At 49.6% G+C, this 9,063-nt stretch overlaps 1 pseudogene; it reads left to right on the forward strand.

The window, feature by feature from the left end:
* Positions 1–5,477: 5,477 nt before the first annotated feature.
* The window catches only part of LOC102866245, a 5,470-nt pseudogene continuing 1,884 nt past the window's right edge, over positions 5,478–9,063 (forward strand).

Consider the following 9,063-nt stretch of genomic DNA (forward strand, 5'->3'; position numbering starts at 1 on the left):
TCGAATCCACCAGATGCTGTGCTGGGGAAGAAGGGGCAATCTACTCCTGTACCAGTCAGATCTGATTTGACGGTAGGCACACACACACAAAAAAATGATAATTTTTTTTTTAAAGCATGGAAAAAGAAGCTTGATGGAGCACAGCTGGACACTGACCCACAGAGGGGTTACCATGAGTCACAGGCAACTCCAAGGCCAACTGGCTTCTTTGTGGTTTGACTTTACCACGACACCACCAGAGGCCAAATATCAGTCACTCTCTCTCAGTATTTTCTCTTTTCCTTTTCATTAAGTCAAACAAACATTTTAATGACAGAGGTGAATGACCAAACCCCCTAAAAGCCACAATCTTCCCAAAATTCTACTCCCATAAGACAATCAGGGCTAACGTTTTACTACTCCCATAAGACAATCCAGGGACAAAAAAACAAGTAGTTCCATTTTATATGAAAAGGGCACAGTGCCAGGTAAGTGCAATGAAAGGCTGTCTTTGGCTAAAGATTCTGTTCCATGTACGAGCAGAAGACTCCAAGGACCCTTTCTACAAAAATCCAAGGATGCTAAAGCAAAGGAGATCTGCAGTCATCAAATTCCCTGCCTTGGGGAAACTGAGGCCCAGAAGACCCATAGTACAAGCATCCCAATGATTACTGAATGGGCACCGGAAGCCCCACCCACAGTGATTCGGCTATTGCGGGACAAAGCTGGAACCCACTCCAGTGTCCAAGGCCTAGTACAATATTCATCCTCCCCTCCCCCATGTACAAAATTAAAATCTGAGCTCATTCCGATCACTTTCTAGCTGTCACACCCGGTGTGTGCTGACGCTGGCTCCTGAGTCCAGTGAGGCCGCACTGGGAATCTAACTAAATTCAGCCATGGCGGTTAAGATTGACACCTCGGGGACTGGGAGAGCTCTCCCAGGAGAGCCAGCCCTCGGGTATTTATCAGCACATTGCTGGCCAAAACGTAGGTGTGAAACCATATCTGACTGAGCAACCTCAGTTTCCTCACCTACAGGACACTCCAGAATAGCCTCTTCCTCTAACGTTTTTTACTCCTCCAAGCTCTACCCTAAAAACTCCCTCCCAAATCCAATCACAGCCCTTTTCTGTGTTAATCAAGGGGCTGGCCAATGGGTTCCCCCACGCCTCCTATGTTCCCAAGGTACAAATGTTAGATCATTCCATCTTTCCACTAACACAAGGAGACTGTTTTTATAATTGCCATCTTATTGTGGTGGAAACCGAGGACGAGAGGATTTCAACGCCTGACCTGTCCAGGACTGGTATTCCCCCAGAAGCAGCTCCTGAGCTAAGAGTCCAGTGCAAGAAGGAATTATGGGAGGGACAGAGAGGGAAGATAGCCTGTGAAGTTTCTACTCAGTAACTGGGTCTCACACCCTGCTAGACGGCTCTGGGTGACGTTTGGAACATACCCCAAAGTTATCACAACCGAGAGGTGTGTGAGCTGGGATGTCAGTGCATTAATTCTGTGAGGCTAAATATTCGATGACACCTAAAAATAACAACGAAGGAACAGGGACAAGATGCCTGAAGCACCTATCACAAACCCCAAGCCCATTGCTCTCTAGTGAATTCTGATCCACAGTGACCCTGTAAAACAAGGCAGAACTGTCCGACAAGGTTCCATGAAGGGAGCTCTGGTGGCCAGGTGGATAAGCGGTTGCGCTGTCAATCCAAAGGAGAGTGGTTTGCATCCACTAGACTCTCTGTAGATTTACAGTGTCTGAAAAACTGCTGGAGGGTCAGCTAGGAGTCAGTTCTTAATGACCTCTAACAATAACGACCACAGTCTTCATGAGAGCAGAATGTCACATCTTTCTTCTCCGGAGCAGCTGTCAGATTCAAACCATGAACCTTTTGGTTAGTAGTTGAGTGTTTAAGGACTGCATCCCCAAAGCTATGACACTGCCCATATTATAAAGCTAGAAAACAGCATAATGCAGTTCAAACTCTAAAGCCAGTATTCTTTTTATTATACTTACAGAAAAGAGCAGTTAATCAGTCACTTAAATGAACAAACAACTAGAGAGAAAAAGCATCAAGCTAGTGGCAGAAACTTTTCCCAAACCGCTGCGCATAGGCACGACCAAAGGAAGCACAAGAAATCATTTTGCCAATTTTTATCTATAGAAGAAACAGGGAAAGCCTGTAACATCACTGTACCCCTCACGCAGGAATTGGCCAAACCCTCTCCCCAGCCTCTCGCCCTGTGAGATTCATCACCAGGATTCTCTGGTTCAGTCACAGCTGTCTTGCACAGCAGCTCCCAGCCACAAGCTGTCTTCCCAAGCAGCGGCATCAACCTGTGATTATGGGCTCCCAGGATGGTCACACAATACTTACCGGCCGCCCAGCCAGCTGAGTCTGGAGGACATCCCTGTTTATGGAAACCTGCTTCCCTTGTGTCTCTGCCCTCCGCCCTCCTCCTCAAACAGCCACATCCTCCCTGAGAGGCCCAAAGCAGGCCAAATAAACAAAGCTCGTGCCAAATAAACAAGACCAGCAATCATGGGGCTGTGGGAGCGCATCCTACCTAAGTGCTTGTTGTCAATTCTCTGGGCCGCAGAGAGGTGTCTGAGCAGGACAGCGTATACTGCAATGAGCTGTGAAGAGTGGTGGGAGGGGCGGGCAGGTGGCAGGAGGTTCTCCTGTCCCATCTTACAGACACAGTTGAGGCTTGAAGACTGGGTACCTTGCTTCATTGCTTGGATCTGCCCAGGTTTCTCATACTTTGTTGTTGTTACCTGCCATCTAATTGAAACTGACCCATAGCTGACCCTCCAGTGGGTTTTCAGAGGCTATAAGTCACATGAAAGAGATTGTCTGTCTTTCTCCTGTAAAGCAACTAATGGCAGTGGGTTGGCAGGGCAGCTTCTGACACACAAGGCAAGCCTGGGACTGAGCTGAGGATCACCAATCTGTGTTCCAGTCTCTGCCTCACCCTCACCCTCTTCTAGCCAGCATGAACGCTTCCTGACAAAGTATCCTAAAGAGGCCTGACAGTGATAATCACGCCAAGGTCCTTCTGCACTTTGGTGACCTGACCACGTCCTGGCAAGTTCTTAGTCCAGCCTTGAGGCAGAAGTAAACACACACACACACACACACAGAGAGAGAGAGAGAGAGAGAATGCTGACATACACAGCGTGGACACCAAGTCTAGTTCAAGGGAACCAGGAAATAAATAGACCAAGACATCAAAGCAAAACCAGTGAGGTCCAAGGTAGACCAGGGAGCAGTGAACACTGAGGGACTGGGAAAAAAAAACAACACCCCAACCATGTGTAGGATCAATTGCCATCTTCCCCTGGCCCTGAAGATAACCAAACAAGAGCCACGCAGAGATGTGGCCAGGTGGCTGTGGTGCCCCAGGGACAGGAATGATGCCCAAGGAGGTACAGTACATTGAGGTAAGACACAAGGCCAGCCCAGCCAGTGAGATGCAAAGGGCTATGTTCACCTCTCCTTGCAGAAAGGTCTAAGGAGGATCTCTGATCTCCTGGTCTTCTACCAGCCAATGTCCTCAAAGCTGGCCCTCATCATTCTAACCAGATTTCAGCAGCTTCAAACAGAAGTCCAAGAAGCACCCAAAGATAATCCTCTGTACCCCAGTGTACCACCCCTGTTCTCCCATCTGATGAAGGCAAACCAAGACTTGCTTTCCCGTTTTCTCCACACAGGTAATCCCGGAGCAAACCATCCCCTACACTCAGGCAGGCTGCATTCCGAACCTCTATCTTCTCCCAGAGCAGGAATTACCCCTCTTTCCAGAACTACCCACCTCTGGGAACCCAGCCATCCCCTCTACTCAACCCACAGGCTCCCTGGCACCAGCTGCCTGCACAGGATGACCCATGAGAAGATGGCAGGCCCCACACTCATATGTCCACTCCAGGGTCTAATCCCCAATGGGCATCTCCACATTTGGTCCTTGGGACACTCACTGTATTTGGTGTCAAGTTTGAAAAAGTCGGCTCATTTCAAACCACTATATCTAAGCCATGTAGATCTTTAACCAATGACTGAAAAGAATTCCCAGTGCATAAATGTGGCTTGAAAAGTTAAATAGTAAATCCAACCTTGTTCTTCAGCTCCATGCCTCTGGAAGCAGACCCCTGGCTCTGCCTCCTGCTGTTTGAATGAATCATCGTTTCTGATTGTTTCCTCCCATTTTACCAAGATCAACTGCTGCAGGAACTGAGCCCCGTTCCAGGGCAAATTGTTTGTCGGTTCATTCATTCATACATCACAAGCAAGGAACTTACTAGAAGTGGAGCGCCGGGTAGACACACCTCTGTCTCTGGGAGCGCACGTTTAAGGCCCTGGATCCTGGACACCTGCGTTGAGATGCTTGGGTCAGCACTGCGCGTCACGGAGACGCAGGCGGGCTGCAGACCAACCAGGGGGTTCACTGAGCGCCCCAGATGTAAACAGGACCCTCAGCCACCTTGTCTGAGCACCCCCGCCCTTGCTGACCCTGTGGCTCGGCTCTGTAAGCTGTGGGGCTAATTACAAACTGACTAATTGAAACATATACAAATGGCCATAAGCCTCCAAGTCACCTGCCTCGTTCAGGGCGCACAGCCCGGCCGAGAGAGGGGCAGAACCGAGGTCCCCACGACCTCAGGCGCCAGCTCCGGAGGCCGGGCCGGAGACTGCAAAGGGGAAGTGGCGAAAGGGCAAAGGCCCCAGGCTGGCTGCGCCCTAGCGAAGGCATGGTGGGCACACAGCCTCCCAGCGCCTGGATCCTTGACCTGGGAGGCCATCCGACCAGGGGGACGGACTGGGCCCAGGCTTTCCGCAGGGTAGTCGGGCCTTCCAGCCCTGCACCTGCCACAGACCCCATCTCACCAGGGTGTCCCAGGGACGCCTCGGAGAGAAATAAATATCCCTAAGTAACAGAGGACCAAGATCACCTCGGAGACACAACTTTGTGTGGCCCTGAGACCGAAGAGCGGCCCCACCCCGGGAACCCCTCGTGGCTGAGGGAGGAGGGAGATGATCAGGGACAAGAAAAGATTGAGGTGCTGGCCGGGACAGGACGAGCGCTACTGTGGGAAAACTTTGGGCAGGGGGAAGGGGACACGCGGAGAGATTTAGGGATCACTCGCACCTTGTGCCCCGTTTGCGAGCGTCCCGGGCGGCCTGAAAGGCACAAGGGGTACGGGGGGATGTTGGGGAGCCGTGGAGTTGGAAAGTGGGCGCGCCACGGGGCGCTCCAGCCCTAGGCACTCAGCGTGCCCTGTGCAAACCCCGCCGCGTAACTGGGGGTAGGCGCCCCCCCTTCGCCCCCTGGCCCCCACTGGGGAAGCCCCCGCCGGCCCCTACCCGCTCTGGCCGGCCGGTCCCCGCTCTGCCTCGCGCTCTCCATCTCTCCCCGCCCCTCTCCTCTCGCCTTTCTTCCTCTTCTCCTCCCCACGGGGGCGGGGCCTGTCCCCTCCCTCCCAGACAATGCTGGGGCCGCCGTCCCCTCCCCCTGCCAGCAGGGGCTGGGGCGCCTCTTCCGGGCTGGGGGAAGGGTGGGAGACCCTCACTGGCTTCGGTCAACCCACGCACCCCGACCCTCCCCGGGGTGCAGGAGATATCGGCCCAGGCCCCTGGCTCGCCTTGCGCTGTGACAGCCACTTCCCAGGGGACAGCCACGCTGCCCTGCGGAGCCGCCTCGCGCGCCTCTTACTCTGAAGGCAGAAGAGGTGGGATCCCCCCTCCCCTTAACACTCATTCCAAAAAAGCATGGGAGCTGGGCAGAGGCTAAATAGGCCCCCACGACTTGGCGGGCTGGCAGACGTGACAGCAATGTGAAGAAGGCCAAGTGGCTTTGTCCACCTCTCACCCCCCCCCCACTTCCAGCCCTGCAGCCTTGGGGCGCCTTGGACAGAGGAAGCCCCAGAGCACCTGCAGCGCCGTCTGTTCCCTTCCTCATGTCAGAAGTCTCCCGCCCCAGCCCCACACACCACACTTCCTGCCAAGCAGCGTCCTCTCCACCCTGCCAAAGGGGCGAGGGGGCCCAACCGTTAATGAATGGGTGGCCAAACTCCAGGGTACAGCTGGACTGGCTCATCTTCCCTGGAGCCAAACATTCTTCACTCAATTCATTGTTTGGATCTTGGAATGTGTCTCCCTTAGAAACAATGTTATAAATGGTAATCTGCTTTGTGGGCCTATCACAAAAGTTTACTGAGCCCCAAATGCAGCTGCAGGGTGGAGAACTTGTCAGCTACTCTGAATGAGGAGGCCACTGGTCAGCCATTTTTTTTGGGGGGGGGCAATTATCTTCTGGTTCACTCCCCATAAATAAACTCAGTCAACTGTCTCCTATCAGTTGCCCTCCTCAGTGCAGGCTACTATTCTGTTATAATTAAACTTCTTCCCCTTAGCTTAACAGGAGCCCCCTCAAGGGATATATTCTGAGGACATTGGGGTTTCTCTGTATCCTCAGGCTGAGAACTGCAGGGAGAAGTTAGTAATGGGAAAACCAGGGGCCAGAAAGCTTTCAGTAACCCAGGAAGTCTGGAGGAAATCGCTGGGGCTTGAAACTGCACTATACAAGAAAGCAGTCAAGATGGAAATCATCAATGAGAATGCAAGAAGGAAAAGCTAGAGGGAGCTCCTGTGGCCTAGTGGTAAGGAGCCGCACTGTCAACCCAAAGGTACACAGTTCTAAACCACCAGCTGCTTCTCATGAGACAGGTGGGCAATCTCCTCCCATGCAATCTGTTTACAGCCTCCTAAAGTTCAGTTGAGAGTCTTGCCAGGAGTCAGTTCCAATGCAACAACACAGCAATTCACAATGCAATAATTAAAAGATATTTTTAAAACACCTTAGACAACAATAAAAAAGAGGAATAACTCAATCATAAAATGGACAAAAAAGTTGAATAAACATAGTTGTGTCTTCACCAAAGAAGACATTCCAATGATAACTAACCACTGTAAAGACACTTAACATTATCAGTCAATGAGCTACAATTTCACTCCCACTAAGATAGCTAAGATAAGGAAGGAAAAACAAACAAAACAAAACAAACCACCAGCAACAACAACAACAAAAAATAACCCAGAAAGAAAAAAATGTTGGCCAGGATGTTGGGAATTTGGAGCCCTATTCATTGCAGGTGGAAATGCAAAATGGCACAGCCACAGAAAACAATGTTGCTGTGTTATATATTCTAGAGTCAGAACCTACTCATAGCTGACCCTCCAGTGGGTTTTCAGAGGCTGTACACTGCACAGGAGGAGAGTGTTCCTCTTTCTTCCTCGGAGCAGCTGGTGGATTGGAACTGAGTGCCTTTTGGGTTGGCAGCACAGCTCCTTTGCAGTAAACCACCAGAGCGCCCAAGAACTACCATAAGATCCAGCAGTTCTACTCCTAGGCACATATGGAGACCACCTGAAAGCAGAGGCTGAAAAAGAGACACTAATGAGCATTGCAGCCTCTGTTCACAATAACCAAAAAGTGTAGACAATCAGGATGTCCATCAACCGATAAATTATTTAAACAAAACATAGTATGTGCATACAACGGAATAATAGTCAGCAGAAGAAATGATCTTGATGTGTGTTACAGTATATGGGTAGAACTTGAAGACATTGTGTTGAGTGAAATAGTCACAAAAACCAAAAATATTGTGTGGCTTCACTTACACAAAAAGACAATATAAGGCAAAGGTATAGAAACCAAAGTTAGTAATTTCCAGGGACAGAGGGAGCTCTGGTAGCCTAGTGGTAAGAAGGTGCACTTTTAACCCCAAAGGGATGTGGTTCGAATCCATCAACTGCTGAGGAAGACAGACTGTCAGTCTCCTCCTGTGTGATTTATGACCTGTGAAAATCCTCCAGAGCATCAGCTATGAGTCGGTTCCAATTTGATGGTACACAACAACAACCAGGGGCAGTAGGGAAGGAGAATGAGGGAGGTTAATGGTGACTAAGACTTCTCTGATTAAAGGTGGTTGTTGTTATTATGTACTATCGAGTCAGAACCTACCCGTAACTGACCATCTGAGTTTGCAGAGGCGGTAAATTGCACCAGTGGAGATTGCCCATGGAGCAGGTGGTGGACCCAAACCATGTGCCTTTGGGTTGGCAGTGCAGCTCCTTACCATCAGGCCACCAGAGCTCCCGGATACTAGGAAGAGTAGGATTACAAAACCGACTGTTGTCACTCCTATCGATAAATTGTACAAAACTTACTGGGGAAAAGTTGACAAAAGTTGTACAATAGATATGTTTACAGCAACCTCAGCCGAAGGAGCATCACTAAGACTGCTTGTAGCTGTTGTTAAGTGCTGTCACATCCAGTATGACTCATAGAGACAATGACTCTGTATATTCCCTCCACCTTTTCTTGATGTTTCCTGGATCATTCCAGATTTTACCCATAACATCTCTTAAAAGGTTCTAGATCTGGTCCCTTGATTAGTTTGAACCCAGAGAACGTGCCCACAAGCAACACTGAATCCTCTGTGTAGCAACTTGCTTTTTAATTTGTGCCTCGGTATAGGTAGACTGAAGCCAAAAATGGCATCAGCGCAGGCAAGGGTATTTACAATTGCTAGTGAACAGGAAATGTCATTTGGGAGTTGTGGGGAGAACTAAGAAAAGAGGTGATAAATAATATACACGGCATTGAAACAGACAAGGGAGAGAACTGTATAAAAGGAACATATGATTAGGCATTATTGGTATGACAAGAGTCCAGAATAAGAGTTGCATAGTAAAGTGGTCGGGGGAGGGGGACTGTATAAAAATGAAAGAAATTCTTTCCCCAAAGAAAAAAACCAAACTGGGGGCAAGAGGGGACAGCGAGAAAAATGAGTAAGAATGAATGAGTGGAAATAAAAAAATAAAAGAATATGTTCAAACCTGTTAATACCAAATAATGTTGTTGTTGTTGTTGTTGTTATGTGCCATCAAGTCGTCTGCGACCCATTAGTGACACTATGTACAAGAGCCCTAAACCCTGCTCTATCCTGTGCCAACCTCACTGTCTCCGACACTCCTAATCCCATTACATTTTCTGAAAAAAAAAGGAATA

The sequence above is a fragment of the Elephantulus edwardii genome, unplaced genomic scaffold (genome assembly GCF_000299155.1).
Source record: "Elephantulus edwardii isolate Elephantulus edwardi_28Jun2011 unplaced genomic scaffold, EleEdw1.0 scaffold00138, whole genome shotgun sequence".
In the NCBI taxonomy this organism is placed as follows: Eukaryota; Metazoa; Chordata; class Mammalia; order Macroscelidea; family Macroscelididae; genus Elephantulus; species Elephantulus edwardii.